The sequence below is a fragment of the Bos indicus genome, chromosome 14 (assembly GCF_029378745.1).
Source record: "Bos indicus isolate NIAB-ARS_2022 breed Sahiwal x Tharparkar chromosome 14, NIAB-ARS_B.indTharparkar_mat_pri_1.0, whole genome shotgun sequence".
NCBI classification, from domain to species: domain Eukaryota; kingdom Metazoa; phylum Chordata; class Mammalia; order Artiodactyla; family Bovidae; genus Bos; species Bos indicus.
Genome location: NC_091773.1, coordinates 36,205,250 through 36,233,057, shown reverse-complemented (window position 1 = coordinate 36,233,057; position 27,808 = coordinate 36,205,250). Strand labels below are relative to the sequence as shown.

General features: G+C 39.8%; 1 protein-coding gene and 1 long non-coding RNA gene across 4 annotated transcripts in view; one reads left to right on the top strand and one right to left on the bottom strand.

Annotated features, from left to right (window-relative positions):
• Positions 1-17,412, bottom strand: part of KCNB2 (potassium voltage-gated channel subfamily B member 2) — a 478,584-nt gene extending 461,172 nt beyond the window's left edge. The window contains exon 1 of the mRNA XM_070802681.1: positions 16,820-17,412. The gene's annotated coding sequence lies outside the window, so the exon portion shown is untranslated. The remainder of the gene's footprint in view (positions 1-16,819) is intronic.
• A 69-nt stretch (positions 17,413-17,481) lies between these two features.
• Positions 17,482-27,808, top strand: part of LOC139186917 (uncharacterized) — a 46,570-nt gene continuing 36,243 nt past the window's right edge. For 2 of the 3 annotated variants that reach the window (XR_011570606.1, XR_011570604.1), the window contains exons 1-3: positions 17,482-17,563; positions 18,274-18,346; positions 23,050-23,154. This is a non-coding gene — a long non-coding RNA (uncharacterized lncRNA). Of the gene's footprint in view, positions 17,564-17,808; positions 18,168-18,273; positions 18,347-23,049; positions 23,155-27,808 lie in introns of those variants that run through there. The other variant, XR_011570605.1, reaches the window with a different exon arrangement.

The following is a 27,808-nucleotide window of genomic DNA, read 5'->3' as shown; positions in this document are numbered from 1 at the left end:
TTGTTTTCACTAAAAGGAGTAGAGTGGTTAAGGATGGTGAAATTATGAATTTCCTCACCTTTTTCAGGTTTTCTTTAATGTTATTCTATTATTTTTTTCTTTAAGAAAAAAACTAGTTATACAGGTTTTAGAGATGGAGATATTTAAAACACTCTCTTTCACCTTTGCAAGCCTCAGGTAGTCAGGATAATAACAAAAGGGCAGGAGTGCATGATAAGTCACTTCAGTCATGTCGAACTCTTTGCGACCCTATGAACTGTAGCCGACCAGTCTCCTCTGACCATCGAATTAAAGGGAATGTCAGTGTAAAATCAGCTATTGCTATTGAGATTTGCCATTTGAATTTTGTTTCAGCTTAAGTTCAAAATGTCCCTAAGAAAAAACTATTTCCTAGAAGGTAGGGATGTTCTTGGAGTTGTAGCTGAAGGACAGCCAAAGTTATGATCTCATTTGCTTTGTGACTTTGGTTAATAATTAGCATTTTTATCACCTACCGCATATTGAGGGATTATTACACACAGCCACTGTGCTATTCCACTTAATTCTCATGAGAATTCTCATTAATTCTCAATCCTCCTTGTGGGGAAGATTAGTATCTTTGATTTATAGATAAAGAAACTGAGGTTCCAAAATGTATGTACCTTGTTCAAGATGACCTAAACACTAAATGTTTGTTCCAGGATACCAGCCCAGCAATGTCTCAACTCAAAGCCCATGCTCTTAATCTTCTAAGATTCTGGGGGTTTTCCTTGAATGGCATGATTCTGAGTGCCTCAATTCAATGAATATATAGAAATATGAGACCAATACTGTGCAATATTTTTAGCACAATACAGAAGGAAAGAATGAATCTCAGATAATTTCTGTAACACTATGTCTATCTATTAGCTTAGATGTATAAAATATATTAAATGGAATAATTTCCTTGTGGATATGGTTGGGACGGCAATTATTTCCACAGTTATAAATTTTCACAAAACAACATAAATTTTAGTGGGTGGCTTTAAAAGTGATGCTGTTCATCTCAGTATTGAGATCCACAGTCAAGATGGATGCTTTAAAATATTTTTTAAATGTTAAAAATATAAAATTCACAATATTTGAAAGGCAATATTGGTAAGTTTAAATGACCTTTCCAGGGTCCACTCAGCATCAAGACTAGAGGCCAAGTCTCTTATTCCATGTTCTTTCCACTGGACCCTGACACCTTAGAGCTTCAGAAATAAATATACAATTAGAACGATGAAGAGAAAAAATGTGCAGCAGGAGACATCTAGCTATTTCACACCCAGTTAAATGTATAAATACTGATGAGTTGAACCTAATTATTAATGATTCCTGACTACAACATAAATCTGTAATTTCTACTATTCCAATAACAGTCAGAACAGGAGATCATTGCTTCAAGTAACACATACTGATTTAGATCCATGATTCCTTTCTCATACCCCTCCTTTCAAAACAATGTGTCCTTGGCTATTAAGATATATACTGTATGCAGGGGGTACAAAATTGTGTAAAGGTACCCTTGTTCTCAAAAAACTCATTGGATTACTACAACGAAATTACAGAAATTTTGGATTTGTGCTTTTAGCATGTGGTTGTTATATGTGGTTGTTGTTGGTGGTTTAGTCACTAAGTTGTATCCAACCCTTAGACACCAAGGACTGTAGCCCATTAGGTTCCTATGTCCATGGGATCTCCCAGGCAAGAATACTGGAGTGAGTTGCCATTTCCTACTAGGATCTTCCTAACCCAGGGATTGAACCCATGTCTCTTGTATCTCCTGTTTACAGGCTCAGAAAATATTATGAACTTAACTATCTTAAACCTAATTAAGCCTTCCTACCTGATTTGAACATACTGATGTAAGGAAGAGAAAGGTGTGCAACACCAGCTAGTGATGAAGAAGTCTTAATTCATGAGGCTTTGTAGAATACAGTCTTCATTTATGAGACTGGTAGCCTTAGCCACCATTTGAAATTTAGAAAACTCTTTAAGATCTTAAATGAATTAATGAATATGATGAATGATTTAATTCATTCATTCAACAATATTTACTGCACACCTAATAAATACCAAGCACTATGTTCCAAATGCCATAAAATGCCTGCAAGAAAATGGCTCCCTGGATTAAAAATAAAGGCAAAAACTCTCAGTACAATGTTATACTTCAGCTGAATATATACATGAGTACAAACTAGGTTTATTATGCTGGAAACCAAGTATTTTGCTGGGCCTGAATAAAACCAGAAGTTAAGTTTAAGAAGTAGCTTTTTAAAAGCTTCTAAGCTTTCTATGTGCACTCATTTCTACAAAACCTAATGAAAATGCTCTCCTTAGATTTAGAAAAGACCAGGATTCCAAATTTAAAATGACATTTATCTCCAAAGTAAATTAATATTTAATGAGAGTCTGATTAATAATTGTGATTTTATGAACTGGAGACATTTAGCACAAAAGCCCCTAGACACATTTGTTCTATACAGACTAGGGAAAAGGGCTAACAGTGGATCATCTCTTTCCAAACGTTACTTTACTGTTATGTTTCAGACTTTTTCCTTCTAAACACCACTTGGTCCTTCTGGTATTAGCTTATTGGAAAGCTTTTCATTTGTGAAAAACAGGATAAGAATTCAAGAGATCCAGTCCCATGAGAACTCTCAAAGGATTAAGAAAGACGATAATGTTATCTAGGTGAGAGCGGTGAAGAAGAAAAAAAAAAAGAAAGAAAGAAACAGTTCAGTGTTCACCTTACATTTTTTTACATATTAAATACTGAAATTATTATATCTGTTAACACTCCAAAAATGTATCAACTGGCCTATAAAGAGCTATCACCATTTCAGATACTTTTTTTTTTTTGCTAATGAACTGAACTGCTCTTTGTTAATGATCTGAACTGATAAAACAGATTTTGTAAATAAGCACAAAATAAAGAAATCAATATGTGAGAGTAAAGGAACTTGCTAAAAGACACAGTGTCACATCTGTCATTTTAGAGGTTAGAAAGGAAATAAGGACAGAGGAAAGAGAGAGAGGGAAAAGGCAAGGGAACAAAAAAAGAAAAAAAAAAAATCCAAGTTGGAAAATGTTGGTGTGAGATAACGTTTTACTTTTCTATAATATTTTCCATTTTGTCCAGTTCACATAGAGAAAGAAATGCCTTCAATAAGAACAATTCCTATGGATAGAAACAAGACACAAGAGATCCTTTGCTAGAATGTACTGGAAGAACTTCATCAGTGTCATAACAGGCACTGGACTCCAGACATGTTAATAGATGGCTAACTGGAGGCCAACACTGGTTATATATGGATTATTTGTAGAATTTAAACCACATTGCTTTTGAAGCTTGGGGTTTCCTAAGCCAGGATCCAGCCCCGGCTCTAAAGTAATTCATGCTAATAATAATCTAGCTCAGCACTAGCACTGACTCATACGGTAACCAGCAGCTATAGATGACTATTTAAATTTAAAACTTAATTTCTCAGTCTTACAAGTCAATTTCAAGAGTCTGACAGCTTATGTGGCTAGTGGCTACTACTGGTGAGCACAAATATAGGATTTTTCCTATATATCACATTAAACTCTATTGGAGAACACTGGTCTAGCCAGACTTCTGTAAAGTTATGAGGCTAAGTATGTTCTGAAGTAGGGGTGAGAGACAAATTCTATTGGAAGTTCCATGTTCTGCCTTGTCTGGATCTCATTCCACCAACTGTCTCCATCCTTAGCAGTGGCAAACCATGGACCTCCGTTTACAAACTCTCCTCTATCCCAGCTTCTAGGACCACCTGACCCTTGTCAAGAAGAATGTGAACATTATGTGGGTGTAAAATAGCAAGATCAAACCAGTCAATCCTAAAGGAAATCAATCCTGAGGACTCACTGGAAGAACTAACGCTGAAGCTGAAGCTCCAATATTTTGGCCACCTGATGCAAACTGTCGACTATTGGAAAAGACCCTGATGCTGGGAATGATTGAAGGCAAAAAGTGAAGAGGGCAGCAGGGGATGAGATGGCTGGATAGCATCACCGATTCAATGGACATTAACTTCTGCAAACTCTGGGAAACAGTGAGGGACAGAGAGGCCTGCCATGCAGCAGTTCATGGGCTTGCAAAAAGTTGGACGAAACTTAGCAACTGAACAACAATGGGTGGCAGTTCATCACCAGGCAGACTTGCTCCCGTCCTGCTCTGCCCAACCCCGGCCCGCAGTTCTTAGTAACTGTGCTCTCGGTGCTGTTTGGTGACCTAGAACCTAACTCAGGGCCCAGTTCCATCCACCATTTGTGGCTCCACCATTGGATCAACAAATAAACAATGAGCATCTGCTACGCACCTGGAGGTGCGGAGGTATGACCAATAAAGTAGTGAAGAAGAAAGAAGGTCCCTGTCTTTATTGGAGTGATATTCTCACACAGGAAAATGACATTTGACAAATAATTACCCACAGTTTAACAGCAGAATTGGGGTAAATGCTACAACGGAGAAAACAGCTAGAGACTGTCACACAGAGTAAAGTAAATCAGAAAGAGAAAAATATTGTATATTAATGCATATATGTGCAATCTAGAAAGATGGTACAGATGATCCTATTTACAAAGCAGAAATAGAGACACAGACATAGAGAACAAATGTATGGATACCAAGGGGGAGGGAAGGTGGAAGCAACTGCGAGATTGGGATTAACACATCTTCAGTTATATCTGACTCTTTTGCGACCCTATGGACTGTATAGCCTGCCAGGCTCCTCTGTCCATGGGATTCTCCAGGCAAGAATACTAGAGTGGGTTACCATGCCCTCCTCGAGCGGCTCTTCCCAATCCAGGGATCAAACACGAGTCTCTTATGTCTCCTGCATTGACAGGCGGGTTCTTTACCACTAGCGCCACCTGGGAAGCCCCAATACTATGTAAAAATGGATAACTAATAAGAACCTACTGTATAGCACAGGAAACTCTACTTAGTGCACTGTGGTGATCTGAACGGGAAGGAAGTCCAAAAGGGAGATGATACATGTGTACATGGGGATTTTCCTGGTGGCTCAGATGGTAAAGAAAATGCCTGCAATGCGGGAGACCTGGCTTCAATCCCTGGGTCGTGAAGATCCCCTGGAGAATGGAATGGCTACCCACTCTAGTATTCTTGCCATGAACAGAAGCCTGACTGGTTATAGTCCATAGGGTCACAAAGAATCAGGCATGACTGACACTTTCACACATGTGTATACACATGGGTGATTCATTTTTCTGTACAGTAGAAACTAACACAACACTATAAAGCAAATATAGTCTGATAAAAAAGTTTTTTTAACTAAAAGTATGATTTTTTAAGGGAAAATAGAAAACAGCTAGAAAAGACAAGATTGAAGAAACATGCTATATTCTGGGACTCCAAGAAGACTTCTTTGAACAAGTGACTTCTGACCAGATATGAGAGACAAGAGGAAGAGTTAAGAAACTGGAAGAAAGCATCTGAATAACTACCTGTGCAGGCCTCAGGGCAGGGAATCCCAGACACTTGAGGGGAACGAAAAGAAAACCAGAAATTATAGCAGCAAAGGAGGGGCATGTGGGCCTGAGATGACAGTGGCAGGCAGGGGCAGACTGACCAGAGCCTGTTATGAACAACTTTATACTAGTGATGTTTTCAAAATGAAGGAGGAATATAGTAGCCCCCAAGTTAAACATTTAGGGCTTTACCCTAAGAAAAGCGGGAAATCATTTAAGGGTTTTAGATGGATGAGTGATATGATCAGATTTGCCTTTTATCAAAAAACCAAAGAACAAATGGATTGAAAGGATAAGAAGAGGCACTAAGAGTCCTGGTAGTAAGCTTTAGTAGAAGTTCAGAAAGAGATGTTGGTAATTTGATGATGGTACAGGAAATGGTCCTCCCCACTGTGTCTGAATCCCTGAGTTGATTACGTGACCATCACGTGGTTTTCCTAACACAGACCTATGTCTCAATTGGTCTGAACTCTTGCTAGCTACTTAAGACAGACTTCTTCCTAAACTTTAAAGCATTTGATCCTATGGCTGGGTCACTCTAATCCTGCCTGCCCTGCCTGCCCCTGTCTGTCTAAATCTCCAAATCTTCCCTGTTCCCAGAAGACCTCTCCCCTATGTGGTCAGGACTTCCCCCATTCCCCCAGTACTCCATCAGTCTAACTTCCTGCCTACCCGGTACAATCTGCCATCTGTCTCCATTCTCTCTAGATGCCATGTTTACCGACCTGGTTGATCTCCTTTTAGGATCCTCTTATTCTGACATACTGAGTGCTCACTGCTGGAAAACAAAAGGAGAGAGTGGGAAAAGAACCAAACATCAAGTACTGGAATCTGCAAAAAATAAACCCAGTGATTAGAATCAGAGAATCAAAGTATCTCTGGGTAATAATGGAGGCAGAATGGCCCAGCTCCCCTAGTTCAGCAAAACCACAGCCTACATGCCATTCTTCACTTCAGAAATGCCATCCTCACCCTTTCACCTTCAGGAATCTTGCCTCTGCCCATCACCTTTCCCTTCCAAATAGTTCATAAGGAAACACGGCACTTTGGAATGGATAGAGGGAAAATTTTATACAAAGAGATGTGAAGAAGAGTCTAGAGAAAGAGAAAGGCCTGGCAAATGGCTGGTATGTGGACCCCAAACAAATCTGGGCCAGTGAGCAAACCCCCATGATGAGAAATGGTAAATATGTTTCTAAGAGCAGTGGCATTTAACATTTGATTAGAATTAGTTTTTTGTCTATGGTATAATTACCATCCTTTATCCCAAAGCACAAAGAAAGGCAATGCCAAAGAATGCTCAAACTACCGCACAATTGCACTCATCTCACATGCTAGTAAAGTAATGCTCAAAATTCTCCAAGCCAGGCTTCAGCAATATGTGAACCATGAACTTCCTGACGTTCAAGCTGGTTTTAGAAAAGGCAGAGGAACCAGAGATCAAATTGCCAACATCCACTGGATCATGGAAAAAGCAAGAGAGTTCCAGAAAAACATCTATTTCGGCTTTATTGACTATGCCAAAGCCTTTGACTGTGTGGATCACAATAAACTGTGGAAAATTCTTCAAGAGATGGGAATACCAGACCACTTGATCTGCCTCTTGAGAAATTTGTATGCATGTCAGGAAGCAACAGTTAGAAGTGGACATGGAACAACAGACTGGTTCCAAATAGGAAAAGGAGTTCGTCAAGGCTGTATATTGTCACCCTGTTTATTTAACTTCTATGCAGAGTACATCATGAGAAACGCTGGACTGGAAGAAACAGAAGCTGGAATCAAGATTGCCGGGAGAAATATCAATAACCTCAGATATGCAGATGACACCACCCTTATGGCAGAAAGTGAAGAGGAACTCAAAAGCCTCTTGATGAAAGTGAAAGTGAAGAGTGAAAAAGTTGGCTTAAAGCTCAACATTCAGAAAACGAAGATCATGGCATCCCATGGGAGTCCCACCACTTCATGGGAAATAGATGGGGAAACAGTGGAAACAGTGTCAGACTTTATTTTTCTGGGCTCCAAAATCACTGCAGATGGTGACTGCAGCCATGAAATTAAAAGACGCTTACTCCTTGGAAGGAAACTGACCAACCTAGATAGCATATTCAAAAGCAGAGACATTACTTTGCCAACAAAGTTTCGTCTAGTCAAGGCTATGGTTTTTCCTGTGGTCATGTATGGATGTGAGAAGTTGGACTGTGAAGAAGGCTGAGCGCCGAAGAATTGATGCTTTTGAACTGTGGTGTTGGAGAAGACTCTTGAGAGTCCCTTGGACTGCAAGGAGATCCCACCAGTCCATTCTGAAGGAGATCAGCCCTGGGATTTCTTTGGAGGGAATGATGCTAAGGCTGAAACTCCAGTACTTTGGCCACCTCATGCGAAGAGCTGTCTCATTGGAAAAGACTCTGATGCTGGGAGGGATTGGGGGCAGGAGGAGAAGGGGACGACAGAGGATGAGATGGCTGGATGGCATCATTGACTCGATGGACGTGAGTCTCAGTGAACTCTGGGAGTTGGTGATGGACAGGGAGGTCTGGCTGCTTCGATTCATGGGGTCGCAAAGAGTCGGACACGACTGAGCAACTGATCTGATCTGATCCCAAAGCACTCAGCCAGAGTCTGTTATCTACAAGACCCTTATATTAACAATGTTTTAGAGCAGTGGTCCTCAACCTTTCAGCACCAGGAACCGGTTTCATGGAAGACGATTTTTACATGGAGCAGAGAGGGACGATTTTGGAAAGATTCAAGTATATTACATTTATTTTACACTTTATTTCTATTATTATTATATCAGTTCCACCTCAGATCACCAGGCATTAGATTCCAGAGGTTGGGGACCCCTGCTTTAGAGAATGAAGGAAAACTTCTGGTAGTTCTGGAAGTCAGGGTCAAGAGCCAAAGACAGGACAGGAGTAGATGGGGGAGATGCCATCCATAGCATGGATTAACTAGTGACTGAATGTAATTTAAACGCTTTATTCCCCTAATTTATTCTGGAGGAAGAAGACAACAGTAGGGAACAGCTGTCTACCTAAGCTTGGGTTTCAATTTTGTAAGAATGAGTTGTTACTACGACATTCCTATTAAGTCAGGGATAATAGTTCCCAGTCCCCTGCATCTAGGTGGGCCATGCATGTGACTGGTTGTCATCAGTGGAATACAAGAAGTGTTATGGTTGTCACAGTTGAGCCAGGCTGTCTAAGAAGTTGATGTCTTTTCAATGCATGCTCATTTTCACTCTCTCTCCATTTGACTGTTATGCAGGTGAGAAATAAACACACATTATGTTTAGCCACTAACAGTTTGGTTCATAACAGGAGCTAGCATCATCACAAATTATTGTGAAATGGACACCTTGAAGTGGGTGCTGCATAACAAAAATCTGATTATGTAGTATTGGCCATTGACAAGGAAACAGAGACCAGGACCTGGAACCCTGTTATGCCGTGGCAAAACTATGCTAACTTAGAGGCCAGAACTGTAGCTGTAGAGGATATGGTTGGAAAGAGCCAGAATGCTAGTTAGTATGTGATGGTTGCTCTTCACTGTCTATACCAAGGTATTACAAGATAATGGATGAGCTAATGAAAGAATTGGCTAGTTTGAGAACAGAAATAAGGGCAAATAACCAAATTTCAGAAGTATAAGACTACAAAGCTGAAACAATTCACTGCTTCAGGGACTCTAATGGTGAAGAATGACACTGAAAAAGGCTTTGAATAACACATGTCCGTTAACACTTCCCAGTTAGACAAAGAGAATCAGCCTTGCAGCAAAGATCTGATTAATGAAGTTACCTAAGCACCCACAGGTTTCCTTGGTGACTCAGAGAGTAAAGAATCTGCCTGCAATGCAGGAGACCAGGGTTCGATCCCTGGATGGGAAGATCCCCTGGAGGAGGAAATTGCAACCCACTCCAGTATTCTTGCCTGGAGAATTCCATGGACAGTGAAGCCTGGCAAGCTACAGTCCACGGGGTTGCAGAGCAAACACGACTGAGTGACTAACACACACATAAGGACCCAAGCCTGTTGCTTTAAATGACCCTAAAATAACCACGTGAGACAAAGTGGGGTTGAGACATGAGCAAAGAAATGAGGCAAGTTCAAGAATTATAAATAGGAAAGAACTTACGTGGTAGTTAGTGGTGTAACTGACAGCAAATAGATATGAAAGCTATGAAGACTTTGAGGGAATTGTATTGTCAAAGAAATTAGGAGGCTAGTTCCTAGTGACAATAAAACAACCTCAAAACATCCAAACTTATACCAGTAAGAAATGGGCTAAGAAAGTATTGGCTTGGCCATAAAGTTCATTCTAGGCTATTACCTCTCCCTAAAGTGTTGTCCATCTGCCTCTTTTGAGCCCGGAGAGTGCTTACTCATCTCTTAAAAATTAGCTTAGATGTCATGTCAACTCTTAAGTCTTGTCTGACACTCCCATGTAAAAAATGAAACTCTCATAGTTATGATCAGATTAGTCAGCCTCACGTATTGTGGCTACTATTAGCTTGTTTCTAGAGCCTAGAAATACACAGGGTTGAATTTTTTCTGTTTATTTTGTTTATTATGTAGTCCTCCAAACTTAACTTCTTACTAAAAACTTAGTGAAGTCTGATTTTTCAAAATAGCTTAACTGTGCATTAGAATTGGAGTGGCTCCTGTCAATGGGAGAATATAGTTATCATCAGTGTTGCTAAATGGGATTAATACAATCTTTTGGGACAACTCTTCCAAACTGTTAAGTAGTTGGATGACAAGGCCCAGGAATGCAAGAAATTCAGTGTGGGTAGAAATTCGGTGTTCTCCATTATTTTACATTTTCATCAGACATTTACATAAATGAAAAACTTGCTTATTATTATTTGACTAGATTTTAACCTTGCTGAATACAAAATATTTTTCCATAGGAATGTTTTAATGATGTAACTACCACATTTAGAACTTTACCAGGATCTGCTCACCATTTTGAAAAGTCACATCATCCACTATAATGCTGCTCATATCAACTGATTCACTGATACAGGACACCCACATCTGTTTGCAATGATAGCTGTCACACTCAATGAAGATATTTACTTCATTTTTATCTCAAAATGCCGAATTTCCAAAAGTGTCACTAATATTCAGTTGGATATTTTCTCTGAAATCCAAATTTATGCACTTGTAAGTAGCAAGCATCTGACTGCTTTATGACACCTTTTAGTGCAGTATACCTAAGTGTATACATATTGATAGACTTGAAATTTGCATAAGCTGCTTTCCTTTTATTTTTTCTATTACAGATAGAAATTTATATTGATTTTTAAGACGTTAAACATGTGTAGGTAGGTTATACCATCTGTAAATATCATTCCAGGAAAGTAAAAGGGGCATTACCAAATATCACTTGATATAAAGGGGACATTGGGTCTGATGGAGTAGAGAATCATGATCACATACATCTATGAATTCAAAGAAATCATGTATATATATATATATTTTTATTTTTTTTTTTTTTTACTCTGGGGATGCTCCTGTCAGGCAGCTACTCAACTGAACTGCCATTCTGCTCCACCAATAGCTTTTATGACATTTTGTTATGACTTATATGTCTACATGTGTAGGCTGTGAATGTTTGATGTCTTTTACTCATATTTATGTCCCCAACACCTAACTTAGGGCTTGACACAGAGAAGGGGCTCACTAGACACCTTAAAGATGAAATAACAAATGAAAATATTGAGAAGTATGCAGTCCTTGGCTCTCTGCATAGAACTCTGAATCAATTATTCAACATTTTGCCTATACCAATAGTATCAAGCGTTCCTCATTCTGCCTAATGTTGAAGTCAGTTACATACAATTTTCTCAATTTTCTCTCCTCTTTGTGGGTCCAGTCAGTACTGTTTTACTCTGTATCCTAAAAGAACCCTGCACAGAAGCAGCAGTCAATAAATAATATTTAAATTTAATTATTCCCTGGGAATATCCCTATATATAATGGCTGTGTTTTTAGTACTAACAGTACTATACTTCAGGTATATTATTGATTAAATGGTATTTGTAGATTGGTCCGGAAACCAAAGCATCATCTAAAGTATTGTTTCTATCAATTTATTACAAGTTCCAAAAAAACCCAAACTTTTAAGATCAACTTTTAAGCTCCAAGCCAATTGTAGGTTAGAGTTATCTATTCAGTGGGGCTGGGTGGGTCTATGAGACCCAACATCTATGAGAAAAATAAAAATGCCATTCAGTCATGATGATGTATCTAAATATTTGATTGTATGGCATCCTGCAGGCAATATTTAGCCATTTTATCTTCCAAATTTAATCCAGATGGCATTTTTCACATAAAAAGACACAGCGGATATTTAGAAAGAGATTTAAATGTTATAAAAACTTTTCTTGATGAAAATCTCATTAATTTATGATTTGATTTGTGCTTTCCTGGTTTTATTACAGTTATTTATCACTTAATAAAATAAATGCACTCTAGACAATATAGTAGAAAGCAAATCTATCAAGTGAGTATATTCCAGTTTCTATCAATATATTGAGGGAACATTTTACAGAAGAAAAAGTGGGGACATAGAAAATTGTATTCAAAACTAACAATTTCTTTTCAATATATGAATATATAATTATAAAAAATAAACTAAAAATATTTACAACACTATACGCAAAATAATTCACTTAAAAAAACCTAAAACTAAAAATAAACTATCAGTAGAAATTGAACAGTCAGATTAACTGTCTCAGCCAGCGTTAGTCTCTATGGTCACTATAAGGGCAGTACTTCCTAATGTTTAAGCATTAATTCTGAGAAAATTCTACTCATCTTTTTAAAATCAGCCTCTAAATTACCTTCTTATTTCAAATTCATAATGAGAGTTTCGGATTTTTTTCCTATTTAAAATGAAGTCCCTACTTTTAGTCTTTTCCAAGCATCCTGTGTCATAATAACTACAGTATCCTTTAATGGGAGCATATAGCTCCATAATACGGAGAAGGCAATGGCACCCCACTCCAGTACTCTTGCGTGGAAAATCCCATGGATGGAGGAGCCTGGCAGGCTGCAGTCCATGGGGTCGCTAAGAGTCGGACACGACTGAACGACTTCACTTTCACTTTTCACTTTCATGCATTAGAGGAGGAAATGGCAACCCACTGCAGTATTCTTGCCTGGAGAATCCCAGGGACGGGGGAGCCTGGTGGGCTGCCATTTATGGGGTCGCACAGAGTCGGACACGACTGAAGCGACTTAGCAGCAGCAGCAGCAGCAGCTCCAAATAAATCTAGGGCCTGCAAACATCTTTCCTCATTCTGCCAGTGATCACACTTCTTAATAAATAATATCATAGTGGTTAAGTGAAGCCAGAATGCTTGGGTTCAAGCTTGACTGTATCATTGACTTCCTATGTGACTTTAAATCAGAAAAGTCTCTGTAATTTAACTTTTTGTCTATATAATAAAGCATATTAGTGATAGCTGGCTCATAGGGTGGTTGTGAGAATTAAAATATTTAGTATTTATAAAACACTTAAAAGTGGCTCAACTGTGTGTTATAAAGATAATAATGAAAATAAAATACTTTTATTGATGTAAATAAAATAATATAAATGTTATTTATATTTTATTTAAATATTTATATATATTAAATATATTAAAATTTTAATATATTTATATAAAATAATAATGCTTTAATTTCTATTTTAAATTTTTAATAAAAGTTATTATTATAATATTACTATTTTCAGTAATTCCCCAATGCATAGACTGAAACACATTTTCATGATCCTCTTCCTAAATCTGCCTTAATTAACTTATTAAGTGTGAAATCGTGAAATGTATCTCTGTATGAAACAGATCCCTGATTTTGAATTCTACCTACAATTCTTCAATTATTTATTCAAGTTTTACTGTCTGTACTACAAAAAATCCTTGAGGAGAAGGGACTCTGTCTTCTATCTCTTTTGCGTTTATTATATTGTAATCTCCTTATACATACCTGAAAGTGTTAGTCACTCAGTCAAGTCGAACTCTTTGTGACCGCATGAACTGTAGCCCACCAGGCTCCTCTGTCCATGGAATTCTCCAGGCAAGAATACTGGAGTGGGTTGCCATTTCCTTCTCCAGGGGATCTTCCTGACCCAGGGATTGAACCCAAATCTCCCACATTGCAGACAGACTCTTTACTGATTGAGCCACCAGGGAAGACCTAATACACGCATACCTAACGAATATTAAATAAATTAATGAATGAGTTAGTGACTGGATACATGGCCTTAAGTCAGACAGCATAAATTGGTACATTTATACCTACAGGAACAGGAAATTTCCCCTTAAAGATAACACAGTAGGATTTGGCTTATACAAGGCAAGGAGCCCCGAGTTTTACACTCTTGCCCTTTTGCCAGACAACCTGGATTTTTGGTGAAGAGTTAGTGGAAATATATATATTAGAATCTCAAGCAGGAAACAAGCAAAGAACCAGACAGAATGGGCTACAGATTCCAAGTACAAAGATACTTGTAGTAGATGACTAAACATTTTAAGGCTGTGCTGCTTTATAAAATATATCACTTCAGGAGGAATGAGGCCACAAACTCTTACCTCAAAAAATTCTTTGAACTTAAAAATATCACATATAATGCATGTATACTCCCCACACCTCTGAAGCCCTTATGAAAATAATAAGCATCAGAATTTTATGTAAAATCCACTTGACAAATATAGGCAAATCTCAAATAATATTACATTTTGAAGTAAATGTAAAGTCTTATCTTTATATATTTCTCTTAAAATGTTCATGAGGAGATGCCCTATCAACTTTTATGATACATACACACACAAATATACACACATACATATACATATTACAAAAGTAAACAAAGTACTGATAAAAACTGGAAATCTACAAGATAATTCCATTCTGATCCAATGCATTTTTGCTTGATAAATTATAAGGAAGTAATCAGTTCCTTGAAATTGTCTATCTCTTAGAGAGACTAATTCCTAAGAAGTGTATGTATATATATACACACATACATGCATATATATACACATATATGCATATATATACACACACATACACTGGTCTCTTTGAACACCATTCCAAAATGCCGGATATAAATTCAAGAAAAAAATTTTCAATGATTAAAGACCATTTTCCACAGATACACAGGCAGATATGTAAGAAACCTAGATGGATATCATATGCTCTTAAAGTTGCCAACACTGTGACTGAAAGCCTGCCTATCTTTTCATTTTACTTCTCTAGCAGACAGACTTACTTTCGTTACCATACTGGAAATGACAAGGACAAGTTCATGTTCACAGCTGCTCCAAGGCATCAGCAAGGAAAACTTAAAAGCCAAACAGAGAAGACCAGCCAAAGTAGTAATTTTCACTAATCTCATCTGAATATTCAGCAAACATGTATGCCTGGAAGACTCAACTGTGGGATTTGAAGACAAGTGAGACTGAAAATAGTTTCAACAGATGCATGGATTGATTCTATTTAGAAAAACACAGGAGAAAAAGAAAAGAAACACTAGAATTGTCAAAGGGGCAGGCAATGGAGTTGCTCTCTGGAGTGGTGTGTGTGTCTGTGTATGAGGGAGGTTGGGGAACACTAACATGGAGAGGGCAGGGTGAAGGCTAAAAGGAGGGAGAACACAAAGAGAACTGCCAAGTGATTCACTCCTTTCTCCAAGAGTCTGAGTTGTGCCAGAAAAGAAAAAGGAGTGCATTAGACACAACTGTATTTGTGATAAACAATTGGTCTGAACCTGACAGCATGAGGGAAGGGAGTAGAATGTTTACGTGGTGGAGGCTTGATCAATCTTTTAGGTGATGAGGTTACTTTTCATTCATTGGGGGAAAAGGTGTTGATACACCGTGTCTTCCAAATTCTCAGAAACCCTATGCAGCCACACAAGTAATCACGTATTTATGCCTTACATTAAGAACACCACCTCTGGTAGCAATTAAATGAATAGACACACCAAATGCATAGACATACCAAATTACTGAACTAAGTTCTGATTAATTTAAGAACCAAGAACTCTCTAGTCTAGATGTCTGTAGAGCTTGTTCACATATGACAAGTAAGCTTTGTACAACTTTATATTTACTGACACACACACCCCTCTAAAGAGTGAAATAAAGTAAAACTTCATTCTATACCTACATAAATTTTTAACTGTTACACTTTTTCAAAACCTTTCCTGTAAATTATTCAATACTGACAGACTTTAGATTTTTGACTAGAATTTCTCTTTCTCTTGTTCTATGAAATGTGATTATCTCAATTGATGCTTTTTGATAAATAAACCAAGAGACCTCTGTCCCACACAATACTACACATTTAAAAACAACAATAAATCCTGGTTTTCCCTTTGAGCTGAGCTTTAAAATATCAGATCCCCCTCAAAATTCCAAACCCCATCAATGCAAACACAGAAATGTGAAATGCTATTTAAAATATTGACATTATTGCATAACTTGACTCGAAGGGATGCGGAACCTGCATGAAATGAACCCAAGGTCTCTCTGTGTATGCTAAATTTTTCAGTGTAATCTATTATTATAACACTTGTGCAGTTATAAATGATCCCTACATGGCATGTCTTTGCATACTGCACACTGCCAATTTTTATGAATGAATACACAAAAATGCTCATAATTCGAGAAAATGGATGGCAGCATACTATTTTGAAAATGGTCATTAAGCACTGGAAGCAAAGGATGAGACAAATGGTCAAGTGTCTTTTGGTGCCATGCAGGGCAGCTGTATTCCCGAGTTCCCTAGCAGAGTGTGTTGGAAACAGCCATGAAGCTCTTTCCTTAGAGACTCATTCTGTCTCTCAGAAACCGTGAGCTACAGAACGGAGACCTTGCGTCGCTCGGAGAACAGAATGTATGCACGTCCCTGTGTTCTGAGGAATGTTCATACATCAGAGACATCACACTCCCCGAATCCGGTCCCACAAGTGTGTGCATGTGAGTGTGGCATTTATCAACAAACGAACAGAAGGCAAGGAGAGCTCATCGCCTAGAAATAACATCTCCCATCCCTTCCCAGGCAGCCAGCTGGGAAGCTTTTCGGGGGCTAACACTTGAGCGCCTTCCCCACGGGGATGGAGCCTTGCATTTAATAACCCTCTAGGGCTAAGACAGCTTTGTGTGTAAGTCCACTCGGTGCCATATGGCAGTTTTCAATTCCTTTAGCAACTCAATTCTAGCTAGACTGCCCGCAATGATTCATTCTTAAAGGAAGACCCCTTGGGGCTGAGTAATGCCCCCTCCACTTACCTAGCTCCCACCGACCCCGCTCGGCAGGCGGCTCGGGCTCCACAAAGAGCTGTGGGATTCCCCGCTCCCTCCGGGGCTCCTCTCCCCGCGACGGTCCCCTTCGCCAATGATCTGTCGCTGGAAATCCCCCTCCCCTCCACGGAGAGGAGGGTCTCCCCGGCTGGCTGGAGCTCTTGCCTTTTTTTTTTTTTTCCACCCTCTCTTTACATGCCTGACTCTGGTTCACGATCTCTAGTAGGAAGGCTCAACGGAGAGGCGGCGGGAGGAAGGAAGCTAAGGCATCCTTAAAAAGAACAATAATCTTCAGAGATCTTCACCCCCTTCCCCATCGCGGGTCCCCATTCCCCTGCCGCCGCCGGCGGCGCCCAGACCAGAGAGGGCTGGGATAGAAAAGGAAAAAAAATCGAGCCGGGCTCAGCTCGCCGCGCGGAAGGAGCCGGGAAGGCGAGCGGCTCCAGCCGGGGGAGTTGTCGCTCGCTCGGGCTGCCCGCGGCGCGGCGGCCGGCGGGGGCGCAGGGCGGTGGGTGCTTGGTGGGTGTGTGTCTGTGGCGGAGCCGGGGAGAGGCTGGGCGCGGGAGGCGAGGCGGGGCGCTCGGGGGCGCCGGCTCGGGCGCGCACACCCGCCCGCGGCCACCCCGCCTCGCGCTCCGCCTCCTCCCGCGCTCCGCGCGCCCGCGGACTGGAGCGGCGGCCGCCGCCGCCGCCGCCTTCTCCTCCTCTTCCTGGGCGCCCGCAGCTCTCGAGGTTGGCGGCGGGCCCGGGTGGTTCGGTGCGGCTGGCGGGGTACCGCCGGGGACGCCCGGGCTTGGCCAGGCGGCGCGGGAGCGGTGCGCTCGAGCAGGGACAGCGCCGGGGTGTTCAGGGCGCGGCCCCGGGGCGCCGGCGGGAGGGCACCGCCCACACCTCGGCGGGCACCTCCCACACCCCTCGCGCGCCCGCCGCTCCCGGCTGCCCCGGGCGGGCTCCACACCCACCTGCTTCCCTCAGCGGCTCCGGCTCCACTGAGCCGGAGGGTCCGCGGCCCCGCGGGCGCCGCGCACGGGGCGGCGGGGAAAGCCCGGGGCGCCCCGGCCAGGATGCGCTTGGAGGCTTCGCGGGATTCCCTGGACCCCTCTGTTTTCGGCCGCGGAGTTATCCCCCGGCCCTCCCCACACACCCCTGACCCTGGCCCGCTGCTCGACCCCGGGGGACTGGGGAGAGGAGAGCCAGCTCCTGAGTGATGACCCGGAGTATCCCCAGGGAAGGAGCGCGCGGGTAACGAGGAGCGCAGAGAGGATCCGACTTTCCTCCGAGCTCCTCCAGCTCTATTTGGGGGCCGTCGCCAGCTCAATAATCCCCGCTTTCCCAGGTTTGAGGGAAAAGCCTGGTGGGTGGGAGCCGTAACTCTGACTACCCACAGGGGCGCTATTCATACCCTGACTTGCTTTCTCTTGCCCGCTCTCCCTGCCGTCTAGAGAACTGTGCCAAGTTCCTCCTTGGAGAGGCAGCCAGATGGACACCCAGAACTTTCCGTATCTTCGTGTCGAGGTAAAGACGGGATAACTTGAGTAACAACTTCACTGGGCTCTCTGGGTTCCCGACCCATGAGACCCTCAACAAGCACGGGGTAGAGACAGCCTCCTTAGTTACAGAGGCTTTCACAAAACAAAGTAGCTTGAAACACCCCTTTACCAAGAATGCAGGCCGTGACAGTGTATTTAGAGTTGGGACTCCTGAGTTTCTTTAGGCCAAGAAAGACGACTATTGAAGAAGGTCCGTGTTGATGTTTGGTAGAAACCAATTCAATACTGTAAAACAATTATCCTTCAATTAAAAAAAAAATTTTTTTAAAGGTCCAAATGTACCCAGGTTTAAAGGCAGCTCACTTAATCCTTGCTTCTCTCTTAGCCTTCATATACACTGTAATGCTCCATCATCTATCATTCTCTACTCTTTGACTTCCCACATGTCCACGGGCCTTACCTTAGGTGCTTTTTTCGACATGCCAGATGTTGGGCAGGATGTTTATTATATAAATTGGCCTTCTGCATGCCATCACCCTAAGCCCAGGACCTATCCTGGCCCACTACTGTTCTCAGGGTTTCTCAAGTAGGAACCCTAGGAAGAGGAGATCCCCAGACCTTTATTCGCAGCCCTGACCTATTCCCAAGCTTCAGCCCCACATTTCCAGGGACCTGAAGGATGTCCATTCCCATACCTCCAATCTTTCCAGTCTCCTATACACACTTCCTACAGATTACTCTGCCCCAACCACAACCCTGACCATATCATTTCGCTGGTCACAAATGTTCCCTGGCTTCTGCATTCCCTACCAATCAGTGTCTGCACACTTATGTGCCATTTCACACCAGAGTTCCTCCTGGGATGTTCTCTCCCAGTCTCAAGTCCAAATCATTGCAGCATTTCAAAGCCCAAGTAAAACTCTGCCTCCTCTGTGATCCCTTCCTTATGAGGGACATAGCCCTAGGGCTTCCCAGGTGGCGCTAGTGGTAAGAACCTACCTGCCAATGTAGGAGACCTAAGAGAGGTGGGTTCCGTTCGTGGGTTGGGAAGATCCCCTGGAGGAGGAAATGGCAACCCACCCCAGTATCTTTGCTTGGAGAATCCCATGGACAGAGGAGCCTAGCGGGCTACAGTACATGGGGTTGCAAAGAGTCCGACATGACTGAAACGACATAGCATGCATACATGAGATAGCCTTATCTCTTTAAAGAAATAGCACCTTCTGCTTCTTACAGAGTATATGTGTTTCCTGTATACAAGTCTTACCATTTTAAATGTTTATTCAGGGTAGAGTCCATATCACTTTGTTTGCATTCTTTATGTATAACCCAAAGCCACACATATAAGAGATACCTATTCATCCAACAAATATTTATTTTTCAATTTTTCTCAGGAACTCAGTAATTGTTAAATGGGTGAAATATGCAAAATCTTTTGCCCAGCAACACTGCTTGATTCAGTTTGAGGATGTGCCTAAATATAAGTGGTGTGATCTTTCATAAATTTTATAGATGATGAAAATCCCCTTACCTTACTAGCCCCACATTAATACCACTGATTACCTTCAATGAGAATTTAATTATTTGGCAAGTGTTTGTAAAAAAAAAAAAAAAAAAAATTTTTTTCCCTTAAGTTTCCATTAGGGTTCAGAAATCTGAATCCATTTTCCTACTAAGCTGTCACTGACCAAGAGAACAAATTATCTACTGGGTGAAACACACTGCTGCTATCCCCATTAATGAGAAGTAGTACGCTTCCCATGTGGTGCTAGTGATAAAGAATCTGCCTACAATGCAGATTAGAGGAAAGAGACTGGGGTCCATCCCTGGGTCGGAAAGATCCCCTGGAGTAGGGCATGGTAACCCACTTCAGAATTCTTGCCTGGAGAATCCCTAATGAGAGAAGAGCCTAGTGGACTACAGTCCATTGGGTCACAAAGAGCTGGACAGGACTGAAGTAACTTAGCAGTATGCTAGAAGTAATTATTACCCATCATGCTCAAGTCTTATCTGTAACTATGCAATGACATGGGAAAACAAACTTTGGAAATAAAATCGAATTCCACATACAAAATTACTTGTAGTTCAAATGAATTACAGAGAACAACTCAGTATACAGATTTTTTAAAAATAGCTGACTCCTCAATATGCATAGCTTGAATTCTAGATGGCTGCAAAACCTCTTGTGTTGATCATCACCATGTGATTTCACTGCCTTAGTGTGTATCATTTTGTATTTTTGTAGTTACTCTCCAAAAAAAAAAAAAAGATGAAAAGGATCTAGCTGAAAAGTCAGACATGTTTTCACATTACTCCTTAAGTCAGGGGTCCCCAGCCTCCAGGGATCTAATGCCTGATGATCTGAGGCAGAGCTGATATAATAATAATAGAAATTAAGTACACAATAAGTATAATTTGCTTGAATCATCCCCACACCATCCCTCCTAGACCCCCTCATCCCATCCTTCACTCTTCGTGTGTGGAAAAATTGTCTTCCACAAAACTGATTCTTGGTGCTAAAAAAGGTTGGGGACTACTTCCGTAAACTATCTTATTTTAACCTTTATTGATATTTATGAAAATGTTCCTATTGCTTGTATTTCAATTTCTCACATTTATCATAAGATTTGATGAAATTGTATTAAAAGTAAAAAGGAGAAATATCTGTTTAAAATGTCAGACTGCTTTTCTCATAACACTTGGTGAAAAAAAACCACTTCAATTTAAGTTTAACCTGAAATACTCTTATGTGCTATCATTAGATCAATTTAGATGAAGAATGCATTGCCTCATAAATCTGTGCTGGTGATATTGGAATATTTATGTATATAACACAATATCAAGAAAAGTAGGTTTTTTGTATTTTTTGTTGAATATGATATTTGAAAAATATTTAATCTGAATAACATCATTACTGACGACATTTTAACCTATCAAACTGAAATTTTCATTGGCAAGTTGACTTACAGAAAGAGTCTGTATAGATAAGAATAAAGGCTGAAGAATGAACATATTTTAAAATGTTAAAAGCAGAAAGGTAAGAATTTACAGGTTTTTGGAGACTAAATAATTAGAATTTGATTTAAATTTATTAGAGAATTTAAATGGAAATATGTTTATGACATGGGAGTAAAATCAAGGCAAAACAAAATCAAGTTTAAAAGAGACTTTAGGAATGATATAAACCCTACTGAAGGAAAAAATACACAAATACAAATGTAAATGTGTGTGTGTGTGTGTGCATGCATAAATTCTGGAAGGATGTGCATTAATAACTAAAAGAGCTGTCTTCAGAAGTTGAGAAGCGTGTTTTGTTTTATTTGGTATAACACCTTTATACCAAAAGATAGGTGCAAATTTATTTTCTTTAAACATCAGCACCATTATACACCAAATATGTACATAGATCAGCACTGTACTTTTTAATGGGGAAAATACTGCTGTGGTGCTCCTTATCATACAAGAAAACCAACACTCAGGGGTGATTAGAATTTATCACATTCTTACATCTAAAGTGCCTTCTTTTTCATGGCAAACTAACAATGTTGGAAAACTGGTCAATTTAGAGTAACAGGATCCTAGCAGCCACTGAAATCCTACACTCACACATGACATTGAAGGCTTGAAAAATAAATGAACTGCTTATGTGTTCTTCATTGAGGAGCTACATACTAGCTTACTGATTCTTTTGAATTTAGTTAACACAGATTTGACTGTCCTTTGAAGATTTAAAGTAAGTGATAAGCTCCGATATGACTGTACTTGTTTTTGTTTTTTTTTTTTACAGTTCCTATAGTGAGCATGAACTTTTGGGAAAATGTTAAGTGCTTAAACACCACTTTTTTTTGCTATATAGTAGCTGGAACATAAGTACAGTGTTTGAATCCATCCTTGGAGCTACTTCTTAACGTCATTAGTATCTAAGCAACCTAGTTAGTTCTTAGCAATCCATGAAATTGAGGGTAAAGAATTTCTGGGGCCAGTTAACTGGAAATTCTAAAAATATGCCAGATAAAAAATATTTAATCATGTTTTTCCAGGACATGGTAGAACAGGGTCAGATTCCTGGCCGAATCTGAACCCATCTCTATTACATATTTGGGCTTCATTAACAACAGGTCAGTTTTACCAAGACATTGCAACATGTCAGGCATTACATTCTTTACAGGTATTGGCTAATTTAATCCTGATTATGCCTTTTGAGGTAGATACTATTATTATTATTATTTCAGTTACTGAAGAGAGTAAGTGAATCAGAGAAAATTTGCATTATTTGTCCAAGATCACATTGTCAAAATTAGAATTTGACCTAAGATAGTGTGATCTTCGGAGAAGGCAATGGCACCCCACTCCAGTACTCTTGCCTGGAAAATCCCATGGATGGAGGAGCCTGATAGGCTGCAGTCCATGGGGTCGCTAAGAGTCAGACACGACTGAGCGACTTCACTTTTACTTTTCACTTTCATGCATTGGAGAAGGAAATGGCAACCCACTCCAGTGTTCTTGCCTGGAGAGTCCCAGGGACGGGGGAGCCTGGTGGGCTGCCGTCTATGGGGTCGCACAGAGTTGGACATGACTGAAGTGACTTAGCAGCAGCAGTGTGATCTTAAAATTCTAGGCTATTTCCCTTTATCTTACTCCACAATGATAACATCTTCCTTCCTGTTTCACAGATTGTCTCAAGTTCATGTGGGAAATAGTATATCAGATATTATTGTTAATTTTTAGGATGAAAATCTGGTTAAAACAAATGTAGACGTTGACAAGCACAATCTACAAAAAGGAGAGAAAAGGAAAAGAAATAACCTATTGGTGGTCCTCAAAGGGATGGAGGTAGGACATGCATCTTTTGTTTTTCTAATAGACTGATGCCGATTCAGCCCCACCACTCACTAGTTGTCTTCATGACATTTGTCTGAGATTTGATGTGCCAAGGTGGGGCACGTTTGGGATGAGTCATGTTGCCATGAACTAGGATGAAGGCTTTCAGGCTCGCATAGAGGTTATCTGTGTGGATCATGATCCATGCAGACGGACAGAACAGCTCCAGATTGTGAACTGGCACAGTGGATCAGAAAGCTTCTGGGGCTCTTAGAATAATCTGGGCTTTGGGTAAGTAGCCAATGGATAATCTCTTGTAGAAAAAATACAACCGATCACAAGTGAAAGAACCCTCTTAGCAAATACAAGGACACTATTCTTGGTCCCAGACTTTACATTATTATAAGCAAAAAGATAGAATGATAGAACATGTCCCTTCTGGCTAAGTAAGGACTTTGTCTCTCAGAAGCCAAGATCACAGCCATGGCAAGCAGGGTTAAATCAGTTACTCACAGTCTTCTCGGAGAAATTTCTGAGTAGACCTAGGACTCTAACAAAGCAATTGGGTTTAAATTGTGGCCAATACTGTAACAGTGCCTTTGTTCCCTTCTGACAGTGAAGCCTGAGCTGACAGTAAATTCAACAGAGACATACTCCGCAAAGGGCCACTCTCAGACTGAGAGTCTGAGAAAAAGTAATGCTGCCATATTTCTTGGTCGTCCTTGTCATTAGCACTCTTGCACCTGTAAGACCTTTGCTGTACCATGTAGAAAATTCTGATCATGAGTGAGATCCACAGTCTGACAGTTATCATTTCTCACTGCTAATTCAGGTAGTGCTTCAGGATTTTGTTCTGAGTAAAATAGATTATGGTAGTAAATGTAAAATCAAAAAATTTTTAAAGCACCCCAGCATTGTTAATTCAGTCAAATTACATCAAGAACTTAACATAAGTAATTATTGAAAAGCTTTTAGTGTTAAAGATGATAGATGTGAATAACTAGTCAAAACTGATCAACACGTATCGGAAGGCATACAAATTTAAAAATAAGCATATTTTACTTAAAATACACTACAGAAATAAAAGGATGATTTTCTTCAAGAATGCCAACCTTTGCTTAATCACTACTAACAAATTGTCAGTTTATGGAATTAAATATATATGCTCATTATGGCACTTAGTATTTTACTTTGTATAATATCATGTTATATATTATATATATTATTTGAAGTTAAATACTGTCGATGTGCATCTTAGGTGTTTGGTTCTCTTTATTAGTCTAATCCTTTTTGACAGAAAACAACAGAATTATGTAAAGCACTTATCCTTCAATTAAAACCTAAATAAATTTTTTTAAAAATGAAGACTTCTTTCAACAAACACAGGCATGTATTTCTGAACACAAGAGCAAGTGATTTTGACTGGAATTTAAAATACATAAGTGAAAATGTTGAAAAGACTATTTTTTCCTCACCTCCCCACCCCTATTTATACTCTGTACTTGTGTGTGTGCTGAGTCATTTCAGTCGTGTCCAACTCTTTGTGACCCCATGGACTGTAGCCCACCAGGTTCCTCTGTCCATGGGATTCTCCAGGCAAGAATACTGAAGTGGGTTGCCACGCCCTCCTCCAGGGGATCTTCCCAACCCAGGGATTGAACCCATGTCCCTTAGGTCTCCTGCACTGGCAGGCGGATTCTTTACCACTAACACCACCTGGAAAGCCCTATTTGTCGTCTATGCAGAGCTAAAGCAGGTCCAACCAGATTTTAGAGTCTGTCATAGTTAATGTTTGATTTAGCTAATTGCATTACCTATAGAGATAATCAGATATGGGAATGGAGAATTAAACATGGAAATTCAGCCTGTGAAATGAGTCTAATTATCATGAAAGCCGCCTACTTGGACTCTCTGCTCCTGCCATCACGGAAGTCCCCATACGGCCCCAGCAAGGATCAGTTCACATGGCAGTGTGTTGGGAGATGTTAGTGTCACTGAAGAAGCAAGTCTTCATGAGCTCTAACTCGACCGTGATTTTGACTGGAATTTAAAATACAGAAGTGAAAATGTTGAAAAGACTATTTTTTCCTCACCTCCCCACCCGTATTTGTACTCTGTACCTGTGTGTGTGCTGAGTCATTTCAGTCGTGTCGGCCCTTCTACCACGTAAGAAAGTGAGTTCAATAGAAAATTAACTTCTCCTGAGAACAGCAACAAAAATTAAAACCACATCCCTCCCATGGCTCCTGCTAATTCGAGTAGGGGGGTGAACTTTTACCTGCAGAAATCAGTTTCTCTTCTTCCCTCTGTCACTACGTATGTTTACCTCCAAAACTAGCCCCTGATGTTAGCTGGGGTTGTCCATCACAGTACCAGGTGGGCTTAGCTAGTGGTAGTACACACAAAGTGTGTCATTCTCCTATACTGCTTTGAATTCCTAAATGTAATAGTTACAACAACTGCGTTTGATAACAATTGACACAAAAGAAATCTAGTATAAGCATCATCACCTTTTCTACTATGAATTGCATTAATTTAAAACACTTCTGGGAATTCCCTGGTGATCCACCAGTTAGGACTTCATGCTGCCACTGCAGGAGGCACAGATTTGACCCCTGGTTGGAGAGCTAAGATCCTGCAAATTGGGGCCAAACAAAACAAAACAAAACACACACACACACACAGAAAAGCAAAATAGTAAAACATTTCTAATATCTATATTCCAATGAGAAATCTTTAAAGTTCAATATTTTGCACAAAGTTCATTTGGAAACTTGAAGGGCACTGTACAAAGGATGTCATAAAATTGGAGGAGACTGTTTTCATATGGGATTTCCCTGGTGGCTCAGACTATAAAGAATCCTCCTGTCATGCAGGAGACCTGGGTTTAGTCCCTGGGTTGGGAAGATTCCCCTGGAAAAGGGAATGGCTACCCACTCCAGTATTCTTGCCTCCATATGTATGTAAAATGAAATTTACCTGTTAAGAACTGCAAGCTCAAGAGAGTTTCTAGGAACAAGAATTTCAACACAGAGTCAGGTTTTCATCTTATACAATTTTCTGTATCGCCTATGGCAATTACCAATAGTTGTAGAACTGGAAAGTAGTGCAAAAATAAAAAAAAGAAACATTAACAAAAAAGCAGAGTGGGTAAATTGAATTTGTTAAATAGTGAATGCTGAGAAAGGAACACTTTCCTATCTCTTTACAAACTCTCCAGTTTTTCCTCAAAGCATGAGATTTGAGTGTCCTTAGATAGTATTATTGTTTGGTTTGCAGAGTTGGAAAATACTTCTGGGATCTCCATTTGAAAAATGTGGCTGTTGACATTTAAATGACTCTGTTATGATTTGACCTGGAAAATTATGGTCAGATTTGTACACTTTATTACCAGAAGAATGTGAGCAGATTAAAGGGAATTTATAAAAGACTAAATAAGTGATTAAAAACGAAAATAAGAGGGGAAACATTACAATTGTACTACCTGAGTGGAAAACAGAGATTTAGAAATCCTAGGTCTGAGGAGGTAGGATTGAGATTATGTTCTGTGTCACAAAATAAATACAACAAAATAATGAGATTAAAGATAACCAACATTCCTGTTTTTAAAACATCCATTTTACAAGATATTTAAAGTTATTGTAAAATATTATTCTTCTCAAAGTATTAAATACTTACAGTAAGCCCTTTAAAAAATAAGAAACTTATTTTTATTTATTTATTTGGCTGCTCCTGGTCTTAGTTGCAGCACATGGGATTTTTAGTTACTGCATGTGGGATGTAGTTCCCTGGCCATGGATCGAACCCAGTCCCTCTGAATTGGGAGCTTTGAATCTCAACCACTGGACCACCAGGGAAGCCCCAGTAAGCCCTGTTTTAAAACAAAACAAAGCAAACTACAATGACACTTAGACTTAAAGAATGTAACCTGCTACTGCTATTTTTGAAACAGATGACCAGCACAGACCTGTGTATGGCACAGGGAACTCTGCTTGATGTTATGTGGCAGATTGGATGAGATAGGAGTTTGGGGGAGAATGGATACATGCATATGTATGGCTGAGTTCCTTTGCTGTGTACCTGAAGCTATCACAATGTTGTTAATCGGCTATACTCCATATAAAATAAAACGTTTTAAAAAAGAATTTCACTTGCTCATAATAAAGAGCTACTTTTCTTACTCTCTCAAGAAAAAAGTATTTATCCTGAAAATACTTGCTTCTGTGAAAACCACCTAATAAATATGATACTTTATTTGATCATTTAAATAATAAGGCACATTATGTAATGTATCTTGGGGCCTCATCGTATATTGAAAATATATAGCTATATCATGTAATAAATATTAACATTATTAAATACTTAGACTACTTATTGTTTCATCCATAATTATGGTTTAGAGAATTAAAATTCTAATAAGAATTATGTCTGAATGAAAACTTACTTGACAATGTCAGAGTAAGTAATTTCTATACAAAGCACTACATTTTCTCCTTAAGAAATTTATAGGTTTAGCCAAGTTTTTGGCATTCCTATTGATATTCCTTCCGTCTTTCCTTCCTATTACACTCTATGAACAATTTTATAACTATCACAGCTAGAGTGACAGATTTAGTAGGTAAAAAATATATAGTAATTTTTTCTGCAACTTAGGTTAGCCCTTAGA